At 34.3% G+C, this 13,659-nt stretch overlaps 1 non-coding gene across 1 annotated transcript; it reads right to left on the bottom strand.

Moving 5' to 3' along the window:
* Window positions 1–672: 672 nt before the first annotated feature.
* LOC121218862 (small nucleolar RNA R71) lies at window positions 673–779 on the bottom strand. Its single transcript, XR_005915341.1, has one exon. It is a non-coding gene; the product is annotated as a small nucleolar RNA R71 (small nucleolar RNA).
* Between the last annotated feature and the right edge of the window lie 12,880 nt (window positions 780–13,659).

Raw genomic sequence — 13,659 nt, 5'->3', positions numbered from 1 at the left:
GACTAAAATATTAGGAAAACTTTATTTTTATTAATTTAGGTAGTTTTTATTTTTATTTTAATTGTTACATTCTATTTTTTATTTGTTTGATTTTGATTGGTTCTTTTGGTTTATAACCAGAGGAAACCTATTGGAACCGTTAGTTTATGATAGTGAATCGAGAAAGCTACTTGGAGAAATCGGAGAGAAGTTAGAGAAGCAAGGAAAAGTCAACAGATTTTAATAGATGATTAAGAGGAAAATGATATTACTGTGGATATGGATGATAATCAAAATAATCAACAACCTCCTGCACCTCCTCCTCTTTGTACTATGTATGATTATGCTAAGCCTACTCTGATTGGGGCTAAATTGAGTATCGCCAGACCGACTATTGCTATAAATAATTTTAAGATGAAACCGAATAGAATTCAGATGATACAGCAGTATGTTCAGTTTGGTGGGTTGCAAGATGAAGATCTGAATGCTCATTTGGCTAACTTTCTAGAGATTTGTGACACTTTCAAGATCAATGGTGTTACTGATGATGCTATACATTTATGGTTTTTCTCATTCTTTTTGAGAAGCAAGGCAAAATGGTGGTTGAATTCACTTCCACAAGGTTCTTTCACGACTTCGGATCAGATGACTAAGAAGTTTCTGTTGAAGTACTTCCCACTAGCTAAAATAACTAAGTTGAGGAACGCCATCTCTTTTTAGGCACAAATTAATTTGGAGACATTATATGATGCATGGGAGAGATTTAAGGATCTTTTGAAAAGGTGCCCTTATCTTGGGTTACCTTTGTAGTTACAAGTTCAAACCTTTTACAACAGTTTGAATCCCTCGACTAGGCAACTAATAAGACAACAGCTGGCGGAACATTGAATAATAAGACACCTGAGGCTCAAGAGTTTATTGATGAGATGACACTGAATAACTATTAGTGGCAAGTTATGAGAATGACACCAATTAAAGTAGCCGGTGTTTTTAATATTAATGCAATTTCTATGTTAGTAAATTAGGTTGAAGCTCTTGGTAAAAAAATAGATGGTTTGGATTTTTCTAAGCAGGTGAATTTGGGAGTGCAATGTGATGTGATGGGTTACAATTCTAGACCTCAAAATAACCCCTATAGCAACTACTATAATCCAGGATAGAGGAATCATTAGAATTCCTCTTGGGGTGGTCAAGGTAATCGAAGGTCACAACCCCGACTAGGTTTTTAGTAACCTTATTAGCAAGAAAAGAAATTGAACCTTGAAGAGATGTTGGCTAAATTTATTTTAGTGTCTGAAACTCTATTTTAAAACATTAATACAGCTCTAAAAAATCAGCAAGCATTGATTCAAGGGCTTGAAAATCATATTGGATAGCTTGCTAAACTAGTTTACCTAGTAACAATGAAACTAACCAAAAGGAGTAAGTCCACGCAATTACTGTTCGAAGCATGAAAGGGTTAGTCAAGCCTGAAAAGAAGGTAAATCTAGAAGCTATTAAGAAAAATGATAGGGTTGAGGAAAGCAAGAAAGAGTATAAACCGATGGTTAGAGAATACAAACCATGAATTTCGTATCTGACAGCTTTGAAGCTAGACCGCATAAAAGAACAATATGGTAAATTTCTTAAGCTTTTTTAAAAATTGCATATTAACTTGCATTTTGTTGAAACTCTTTCGCAAATGCCCAAATATGCAAAATTTTTAAAGGAGTTGTTAACAGATAAAAGGAAGTTAAACAACTTGTCAACTATGGAGCTCAATAAGGATTGCTTGACCATTCTACAAAACAAACTACCCAACAAGCTTAAAGATCCATGGCATTTCACTATTCCTTGTCTTATTGGTAGCTTAAATGTTGAAAAAGTTTTGACTGATTTAGGGGCTAGTATAAATCTTATGCCTTATAAAATGTTCAAACAACTTGGTCTCGGGGAACCAAAACCCACTATGATGAATATTCAATTAGATGATAGACCAATTATGTATCCTGGGAGTATTATTGAAGATGTACTTGTTAAAGTTGATAAATTTATATTCCCTGTTGATTTTTTTATATTGGATATGGATGAGGATATTATGGTAACCATGATCTTAGGTCGACAATATTTAGCCAAGAACTACTATTGTTGTGGGTAATGGAGAACTTGTGGTGAGTGTAGGTGATGAAAAGGTTACTCTTCAAGCATGTGATTTTGTTAGAGTTCCTGGGGAGTGAGAGGATACTTGTTTTTCTGTTAATGTTAGTAATCATGTGGCTCAACATTCTTTGCAGGATATTTCTAATGAATACGTGTTCAAACTATATCCATCTCAAGGTGAAAAATATCAAAGGATGATTGGAAAATGAATGGTGCAGATCGATGAACTAGATGAATGGCGAACGAAGGCAGATGAGAAACCGAGAAAGCACAAGAAAGTAACAAAGCAACACCATGAGGTGCATGTAAAGAGACTAAACCAATTCAAAGTTGGGGACAAAGTGCAGCCAGACAAATTAGATCCATGAATGTTCCCTTCAGAGCTTAAGTCAAAAGGATCGAACCCATTTATGGTACAAAATGTATTGAGGTAACACACCCTGATTATGTCACATTCAAGGTAAACACTCTTAGTCTCAAACTTTATTTTGGTTGTAATACTGACAACGAGAGAGAGGAGCTTCGACTCCAAGATCCGCCATAACTGTTAGCTTAAAAAGGGAAGTTTAGCCTAGACTTTAAATAAGCGCTTTTTGGGAGGTAGCTTGAGTGTTTTTATTTTATTTATTTATTTTAATTTCATTATTTTTAAAAATTAATTGAAAATTTATAAAAAATATTGAAAAAAATTTGATTTGTTTTTTTAAATGAAAAAATTGAAAAAAAATAAAACAAAAGGTTCATATGGCCGTGTGCATACTAGAGCTAATTTTTTCAATTTTATTTTAACCCACATGGGCACAAAGAGTTACACGAGCTAGAGACATGATCGTGTGATTCACATGGCCCTGCACATGAGTGTGGGAGAAGCGAACGATCATCGTACACGGCCGTGTGGGACTCACGGTCTGGACACACGGGCGTGTTCTAGGCCGTGTGGATAGTAAGCTTATTTGTACCTATTTTTTTATCACACATGGTCTAGGTGATTCTACATGGCCTATCCACACGACCGTGTGGCTCTAATGGCCTGGCCATATGGCCATGTGGCTCACATAGAGTGTACTTTTTTTTCCTCTTTAAAGCTAGTTTTTTTCTTTTGTCTTTTTGTTCCTTTGCTCCTCCATACACCAAGCCCTATTATTTATTTATTTATTCATTTTATAAATTGATATCTTTTATATTATTTTATTTGATGATGCATTTTTTATGCTTTTTCAATTGTTTTTTTGTCATATCTTTATGTTATTTATTTTTGTCTATTTTCTTCTTAGTTTTCTCGGATAATGTACTTCATTAGAATCACCTACGATTCTGGTTTTCACTATTCTGGCGAAATCATCCAAAGTCAAGGCAGTTTGAGTTCTCTCCGTCCCTTTTGATAATGAGCTTATTCCATTTATATCTGTTTTTATATTGAGGACAATGTACATATTAAGTGTGGGGAGGTTTATAGTTTTATAAAATAAAATCTTTGAATTATTGTTTGTGTTTGAGTAATTTTCTCACACTTATCATTGAAGTTAATTTTTTTTAATTCAGAGTTTGTATTAATTCTGTTTGGGATTTATTTGTGGATTTTTTTGTGAATTGTGCGATATATATTTTAAAACACGAGAGAGTCAAGCATGATTAGTTGTTTTTTTTAAATATTCTTTTAGGTTGTCTAGCTGAATTGAAATATTATATTGAAATTTTAAATTTACAAGTTTGACATCCAAACCATACATTTTTGTGAGCTTTTGAGCCTATAGAACATTTATTTATTTCGTGGTCATTTTATTTTTGGTTGTAAGTATGTCGACTTGATTTGTTATTCTAGAACTTGCTTCGGTTATACATGTTGAGACACTTGTTGTATTATCCCTTAGTAAACCCCGTTGATCCTAACACATTTTTTTCTTATAACCCATTAATATTAACCCGTAACCCATATCTATGTTGTAAATTATACCTTTTGTTGACTCATTTTTCATTGAAATTTGATTTGGTTAGTTTCCTAACAATGCATAATTATTTGAATTGCTAAATTTTATTTTGTTCTAAAAAAAATTAAAAGAAAAAAAAGAAAAAGGAATAATTGAGCTTGAATCATTAATTTCATATTCTGTTGAAAAGCTCATTCCCTCTATTTATTTCTTGTTGATGTGAATTCTTTTAACTCAACAACTGATTTTTTTTCTAATTTGATAACTTATCATAGTTTCTCATGGATCCCATAAAAAATATAAACTTGATGAATAAAGTAAACATGAGAAATAAATCAAGAGTAAAAGTAAAGAGAAATATTTATTTGTATTCCAACAATTGAAGTACAGAAATCCTTAAATAGTTTGTTGAATCCTGAAGTTAGATTATTCGCAAAAAAAAAAAATTGAAAAGAAATCCTAAGTATAAAAGAAACTAAAAATTGAAAACTAAACTGAAAGGAAAATTCTAAGTTACAGAAAATTTGTGTTTCAAGTGTTTGATCAAGCCCATTGATAATATTAGGGTTGGTTGTCGTCCCTAGCCCTAGTTTTATTGACATTTTTACATTAAATTTCATTGTTGGGACCAAAACGACCTCGGCTTGTTAATACTTCACGTATAGAGTCAGTGTCATGACATCCACTGCTTATGTCGTGACATCTAGAGGAAATTGTAGTTAGTCCCTAAAGACAATCTATGGTTGTAAATAATATCTATAGTAGATGTCCATTAGAAGTTCAAGGTGAGGTGTTTTTATCTGATGGAGTTACTTTCCAAAGAATTTGATTTAATTTTGGGGATGAATTGGTTGGTTGAACAACAAATCAATCTAGATTGCGCTGCTAAGAGAGTGACTTTGAAGACGGTTGATAGTAAAGAGATTGTGATGGTTGGTGAGCAAAGAGATTATCTATCCAATATGATCTTCACTATGGTAGAAGAGAAATTGGCACCATGTTCTTATAAGGTAGTTTTTTGACCTAAGCTTCATCTATCCTTAAATATTTCCCCATGGACATCTATTTAAATTTTGTTTAGTCTAGGGCGGCTCCTCCTCTTACCATAATCTTGAAGGACTTATTGGCATTCCAACTGTTAGGATAACTTATTGCCCGCTGCTACTCTAGCGAACCAAGGTCTGCTTAGTTTAATTAGTGGTTGAACTACTTATTCGTAATCTACTTTAGGTATATTACATTACCCTAAAACATAGCACACCCTCCTATTAGGAGTCACTATAACCTATCATACTCAACCAACTATCACAGAGTGGTCATTGGGGGTTCACGATTTATCTTTCATACTGCATCTGCACAAAACTAGCCCTTTGGCTAACACTTCATTAACGATTTTCATTTAAATAAGAATAGTTTTGACTGAAATACTGGTGTCATCCCTCTTATTACTTTTCTATCCTGGGTCCCCAACTGGCCCCTCTTATTCCAAGTCACTTTTGGCTAGAGTGCTTATGATCTTAACTCTAACCTACCAGTTTCACTAAGCATCTCCCAGTGGTTCTTAATAGTGGATCCTTATTGCGATCCTTTTATTTACTTTCTCTTTAGCATACTTATACACCAAGCATTATTGGCACGGCAATTCACATGACTAATTCCCATCGGGTTACCATCCTTATACCTTTCCGGCTTCTATGATTACTATTTTAGTATATTATTTACCTTTCTACTTTCTTTTTCCTTTTTCAATTGATTTCCCAATAGTCTTCTTGCTAACTATCATTTTCCATTACTTACCTTTTCTTCCAACCCTTTTTCCTTAGTTGTGGGATTTCCCACAATCATTGTCTTAATTTTCCACCCATGTTTATTGTCCTAATAGACTCATTATGCTGCTATAGCCAAGCCATGGTCTTACATATTCTTCCCCCATGTTTAATTTCTTGGAGGACTCCATTGGTTTCCATAGTCTAACTATTTTTCTACACCTCGGGATCCCTGTGTTTATTTCTCTTGCGAACTATCTCTTCTTTACTGTCCTAGCGAACTTTCTTGTATTTAGTGTCCTGGTAGACTGCCCCATTTTTAATATCCTAGCAAACTATCGATGATGCAATAGAGTTTGTCAGCTATGGTATTACAGGATATAACCCCGTGTTTACTGTTTCAGTGGAATACTAAATAATGCCATAGTGTCTTTCAGCTATGGTCTTAGTCCTATTTAGCCATTCTGGCGTGCTTTCACATGATGTGATAGCGTCTTTCAGCTATGGTCTTACTTAGTTTTGTCATGATGTCATAGCATCTTTCAGCTATGGTTTTACTCACTTTTATCATGATGCCATAACATCTTTCAACTATGTTCTTACTCACTTTTATCATGATCCCATAGCATTTTTCAACTTTGGTCTTACACACTCTTATGACAATGCCATAGCATCTTTTAGTTATGGTCTTACTCATTTTTGGCGCATAGTCTCTGGCTGGACCCATGGCCTAGCCATGATCTTTCCATTTACTTTTCTCATTCATCCTATCCATACCTCCATTCATTGTCCTAACCTTGATGCTCAAACACCGTAGTGTCCCTTTCGTAAGGACCGGAGCTGCGCTTATCATAGGTGTATACAACAACACCATATGACAATATCTTACAGAATCACCCGTTCTTCCCATCCTAACTTCGTCTAATCCCAAAAAAGACCACTTTTCGTATTACATATGCAATATATACATTTATGAATAAACACTATAGAATGATACATATTGAACTAGGATGGCAGAAACTTATAAACCGATGCAAACTTTCAACTTAACATTTCAGGGTGGTGTGTAGAAAATCAGCTGACGCTTCTTCGACTTATCTGCTTAGCTTTTCCGAACGCTGTAGTTTCCATTCTCCTGGCATCTAAGAAAGACAACCAATTCATGGGTTAAACTCAGTGATCTACTATAATTTGATATAGCAAATTAAACTAATATCCACACTTTCGGAGCTTAAAGTTAATAAAATGTGCAAATTGAGTCTTTTATTAACCTTAGGGGTCGGACGAGGCATAAGGGTGAGCTAATGAACTTTGTAAATGTGCAGGAGAATATTAATGGGCATAGTAAACTGATACCGGTCACTATGTCATAACATGGAATGATCAATGTCGCAACATAGGGAGCAGAATGGAGAAATCACAAAACTATTTTCCATGTTGTGACACTACCGAAGAGTATACTGACTCCTATTTCACGACATAGTTCCTAGTGTGTCGTGAAAAAAAATTTGGAATGGAATTAACACGAGTTAATGGGAATTTTGGTATGCACAATCAAACTTAAAGTTTAGGAACTTCAACTAACCTAGGATTAAGGACGACGGCTACCTAAAATTTATAAATTGGCCTAGTTGTCACATGTTAAACACACTAATTACTTATTTTAGAAGTTTTCTTTTAAATTCAGTTTAGTTTTTCTTTCTTCTTAGGTTTTAGATTTATTTTCAGTTGTTCTTTGTTCTATCTCAAGAGAACTGATTTGTAGAAACAATCAAATTTCTGAATTCACTTCATTCTTAATACATATTAGCCGTTTTCTTAAAATCTATACTTTGATTCATTCGTCATGTTCTATCTTTATATCGTTTCTATATTGTTTATAAAAACCATGAGGTACTAATCCTTCTATGGGGGATTAGTGAGTGGAGGTATGATCTGTTAATTGTTTTGTAGGGTTACTTAATGGATCAACTATTTCGAAAAGGAAGAACCTAGAACCCTAGGCCTGACAACCCTAGGAAGTCATCGAGGTAGGGATTAAGCCAAAATTGGTATGGCCTATCCGTGAACACTTTTACCCAATCCAGTTTGGACTGTGAGGTCGGAAGATAAGTAGTCCTCATTGACTTGTTATTTTAGTAGAGGATCGAAAGATCCTACTAGGATAGTGACTAGTTGATTGATGAGGAACCCGTAGCGACAGTTGATAGAGATTACCGAAGTGAGCTAATCACCCAAAATTAGATTAGATTTATTTTATTTTATGATCTCTTGATTTATTATTTCTTTCTTTATTTTATTATTTCTCAAAAACTCATTTTATTATGTTTATGTACTATAACTGATTTAGAATACTAATTATATCTTTCAGTGTTTAGGTTAGAATCGATCTAGCACTAGCCTCCCTAGGGTACGATCATCGGAGTACTCAACTATTTTGTTGTAACTATATTACAACTGGGCTGGTATGCTTACGGATACCGCCTCATCGATATATCTTTTACTGCAATATTCACACTCTGGACATTAGTACGTCTGGAGGTAGTCAAGCTATAGATGCCGTTGTCGGGGAGGCAACGTCACTAGTTTGATTTTAATTTTTGCTATTCAAAAAGACTAAATAGGAAATATTTAGCTTATAGATACAACCTTTAACTTATTCAACTAAATTCACTATTACTTATATATTTTTCTTTGGAAAACCTTAGTGCACATTCTGAATAAGGACTACAAGTGTAAGAACTAAATGAGACCGGTCAATAGGAGAATGGAAAATTTCGATTATATGTGGTTAGAAGAAGATTTAGATTATGGTGTTGATATTTACTTATAGTGGATCTACGAGGACTGCAAAATACAGAAGAACCAACGATTATTAATGCTTGAATTAAGTCAACTTCGAGGAGAGACCTCAATTTTTCCCCAAGATGATAAAATAGAGTCGGATATTAGTATACGCTCAGAAAGGCATCAAGATGTGTCAAGTCCAAAACTGAGCGAGGGAGAGACTACCATTATAGATGCTTGCGTAGGAAGGTAACTCCTAGACTACTATCCATCTCAACAAACATAAGAATATCTGGATAAGTTAAACAAAGCAGCAACAAGAGGAGGTATAGATCTAGCAGAGGAAATGACTAGTGAACAAATGAATTGTATAGGCATGAAACTCATCGTCTAAAAAATTTTGGGTTCTTCCGATAAGGCTAAAACAGAATAGCAGTATAACACAGACCCACCAATAAAGACAACAATATTTAGGGCTAAATTAGTGGAAGAATGTCTGTTGATTCGGGAATTCATAGTGCAAAATAAAGAAAAACGAGTAGTCTTAGATGATAAGCCTGAATTGACTATCCTTTGCACGTCCTTAGTTCTAAACCAGGCACCCTAGAAGTTTTATGATCTAGGAATTTTCCAGATGTTGGGAAAAATTGGAAAACAAATTATATTACCAGGACTTATGACCACATAGCAGGCCTCACCCAAACTGGACAACTGATGAATATAGGCATCAAGCTGGGGGCCCTATGAAATATTTGATTCTTACAAGAACCATTCAAGAGAATTATTTGCAACTAGATGGATAAATTCAAAAGCCCACAGAATCAGAATCCAGGTGGTGTAGTGCAAGATTCTTTGCCAATCATCACTTCAAAAAGTACTACTGAAAAAGCCATTCTTGATTGGGAAGATGGATTGAAACATAATGAGCAATAAGTATGAACCACCACTCTCAACCTTGTTACAAAGCAAGAACACTAATGACAAACTAAAGTGGTTGCATGGTTTTGTGGTCCTACAAACAATTAATAGTTATGGTTTACGAAAAAATTATCGGTGGTTAAAGCAGATTGAAAAAGCAAGTTCTGATCCACCACTCTCAACCTCACTACAAAGTGAGAACGCTAAGCACAAACTAAAGTGGTTGCATGGTTATATGGTTCTACAAATAATTAATTGTTATGATTTGTGAAATGAATTGTCGGTGGTTAAAGGAGGCGAAATAGGCAAGTTTAGAGAGAGAGACAATCGTACACAAGTAGAATGGCACGATGGGTGTTGGACCAATACAGACAGAGAAAATTTACTGGGAGCACCTCAGTGTATATTGACTGAGCTGGCGGACGAATACTGGTTGTTATGTCACAACACAGGTCCTGGCATGTCACAAAATTGACATTGGGATAGAAATTAAACACGAAGTAGGGGCATTTTGGTCCACACAATCAAACTTAAAGCTCAGGAATGTTAGCTAACATAGGGTTAAGATGACGGCCACCTGAAGGCTATAAATAGGTTAGTTTGTCACATGTTAAAGACACATTTTCATTAACTTAGTTTCTTGCTTTAGATTTAGTTTCGTTTTCTTTCCTAGGTTTCTAGAGTTCAGCTTTTTTTTTTGTTATTTTCTTTCAAAAGATTTGGCTTGTGAAATCATTCAACTCTGCGGATTTACGCTTAATATCAATACAATTAGGCTCTTCCATTTACTCTATCTTTTCAATTTAATTAGCATACTTTCTCTTTACATCAATTATATATTATTTAGGAATGCCATGAGGAACTTGATTTGTTATGATTCGGTGCAACAAATTAAACTAGTTTTCACATTTAAGGAGATTGAATACATGCATTTTCATTATGTTTTAATTAAGTTTCTTTAGTTTTATTTTCATTTAATAAAATGTGCACATTAAGTCTTTTATGGTCAAATGAGGCATAAAGGAGAGCTAATGCACTTCACGAGCCTGCGAGAGACCATTAGAAGGCTTTTTGGGTCAATACTGGACGCTATGTCACAACATGGGAGATTATATGTCAGAACAGAATAGAGAAAGTGAGAAACTACCTTCAATGTCTCGACACAAGCTGAGGGTGTCGTGACATACACCTGAAGACATCTACAGAGGAGTAGACTGGTTGCTATGTCGCGACGCAGGTCCTCGCGACATCGACTCTGTGATGAGAATAAAACACAAAGAAGGGGTGTTTTGGTCAACATAATCGAACTTAAAGCTTGAGAATGTCAGCTAACCTAGGGTTAAGGAGGATGACTACTTGAAGGCTACAAATAGACTCATTTGGCACACATTATGAACAAAACGCATTAACTTAGATTCTTTATTTAGGTTTTAGGTTTTCTTTTCTTGCTTCCTTTAGGTTTCCATAATTTTACTTTCTTAAACTCTCTATTTCAATCCATTCCCTATGATTAATTCTTCCATTCTTTCCATGTTGTTTATGAAAGCCATGATGAGCTAGTCCTTTTATAGGGGATTAATGAGTTGAGGCATGATCTCTTAACTATTTTGTAGGGTTACTCCACGGATCAACGATTTGGAAAAGGGAGAACACGAAACAAACCCTAGGCCTAACAACCCTAGTGTAACAGCCCCTTTTCAGCGAAATAGAAACAGTAGTTTTCGGACCACAAATCTGACTAGCAAGTATTTATTTATTTTTATTATTTTAATTTTTAGATATGTTAGTAATGTTGTATAAAATTTCGTTAAAAATTTTTGATGTTTGCATGCTTAATTAAACAAAAAGGACTAAATCGTAAAAGGTGTAAAAGTAGAGTTCTATTAATAAAATGTGTTAAATTGCTATTGAACTTTAATGTGGAAAAACTTAAATGGTAATTAGACCATTTATAATATAAGTAGACTTTTATGGACATAAATTAGATGATTTTAAGTTATTAATTAAAGGTTAATACGGTAAATTAATAAATAAGGTAAAATAGGTAAAAACAAAGCATCATCTTCTTGGTTAGTTTCTTCCACTGAAACTAGGGTAGAAAAACACCATTTTTGAAGGTTGACCATTCGGGTAGACTTCTCCACTTGCATGGTATGATTTTTGATCCTATTTTTAATGATTTCTATGTTTTTGAAGTCATTGTACCTTAAACTAGCTAGCCCAGTGACTAATTTGCAAAATTTTTAAATGTTCAGGATTTTTTCGTGAACATGTTTGTATGATATTTGAAGTTTAATAAAAGATTATAAGTCCTTGTTGATAAATAGACAAATTTTGTAAAGTAATTTTTGATGAAAATGTCAATTAAGGATTTATTTGTAAAAATAGTAAAAATGCATGGTGGAATTGTGAAATAATGATTTGTATGAGTTGTTATGTGAACATAATAAATTCAACTAGCATGGTTTAAAGATGAAATTGCATAAATTTCTATTTAAAAGCTTAAGGACTAAATTGTAAAGAAGTTAAAATGTTAGGGGCAAAAATGTAAATTTGCAAAAGTATGAATTTTGGATTAAATTGGGTAGTATTTGTATTAAATAGATTGAATTTACTTATTTAGATCAAGATAGACCTCGTATGGATTTAGATTGGGGTACAACTAAAGCTTCAGATTAGTTGACTCCATTTCTACGCCTTAATCGTTTAGGTAAGTTTGTATGATTAAATACCGCTTTAATGTTATTATAAATGGTAGGTTTATATGCTAAATTCTATGTAAATTGAATGGTGAAAATCCAACAATGCCATGATGTCTATCGAGTCCTGTTTGAACCTTAGGAATTCGTAGCATACAAATGACATGTTATTAGGATTCATTGTTTTGAGTGCTGGTCTTCAATGTCCTATCGATCGTTGAGGTCCTGAAGTTTTTGTAGATACTCCATTGCTCGTGTGAGTAGCATCGTGTAGCTTACATTCCAACCCACAACTCGTGTGAGCAATGATGTAAAGAAAAGGAAGGGTTACGATTATATGTTTAGCACACTTGGTGTGAGCTATCCCGTGTATCCAATGATATTCTAAATGGTTCAACGGGCATGAAAAGTAATGGTAATTTTCATTGCAAGTATACTATGTTAAGAAAATTGATGATTTCAAAAGAATTATGTTCATGTATAAGGGCTTATCTATGTTAAGTTCATGTGATTCACGTTGAATGTGCTAACATGTGTTGTTGTTGGTGCTTAGGCTTGTGTCAAGCTTATGGTTGGAATTTATAATGCTTATTCTTAATGTTTATTAATGAAATAGTAAGTTATGTTTTATGTTTTACGAACTTACTAAGCTTTATGTGTTTACATAGTTTTCTTTCCTAGGATATATAAATAATTGGAAGCTTGTTCAGTTGGGAAGCTCATTGGACACCTATCACATTATCCCGCAATTATTTTAGTAGATTTTGATGTTTTGGTCTAGGTTATAATGGCATGTATAGGTGAACTTTTGTTAATCTCTAGTTGATGTTGTGGCATGTAAATGTTGCTTTGAACTTGTGGTACTTTAAAAGCCTTGATGGTTGGTTTTCATATGGCTAAGTTGTTGTATGTTTTGAATGACCAATTTGGTTTTTGATGATGAAGTTTGATGTATGTCAATTGTGGTAGGTTTTGGTATGGAAATAGGTTAGTTGTGAATGGTTGATGAATGGTTAAGTATGCACATGTTTAGTTATGTTTGATGCTTGATTATTGAGGTGCCTTATTGGCATATTGGTTGGATGTATTTTGGATCTTTGAATGGATCTTTTATGCATGTTCTGAACATGTTTTCAAGCCTTGATCATCTGTGCAAATGTACTTAGGTATATGCTTGATATGGGTGAATGAAATGACTTGTTTTTGGCCTATTTCTTGTCCACACGGCCTAAGACACGGGCATGTGTCTCAGCCGTGAGTGACACATGGCCATGCGACATGACTGTGTGTCCCCTGTAGGTTTTTGGGGTTGCAATTTGAAAGTTACATGGCCTAGGACACGGCCTAAGAAATGAGCGTGTGTCTCAGCTGTGTGTGACACATGGCCATGCGACATGGTTGTGTGTCCCCTGTAGGTTTTTGGGGTTGCAATTCGAAAGTTAC

Source organism: Gossypium hirsutum, chromosome D06, assembly GCF_007990345.1.
Source record: "Gossypium hirsutum isolate 1008001.06 chromosome D06, Gossypium_hirsutum_v2.1, whole genome shotgun sequence".
NCBI lineage: Eukaryota > Viridiplantae > Streptophyta > Magnoliopsida > Malvales > Malvaceae > Gossypium > Gossypium hirsutum.
This window is presented reverse-complemented; position numbering and strand designations above follow the sequence as displayed.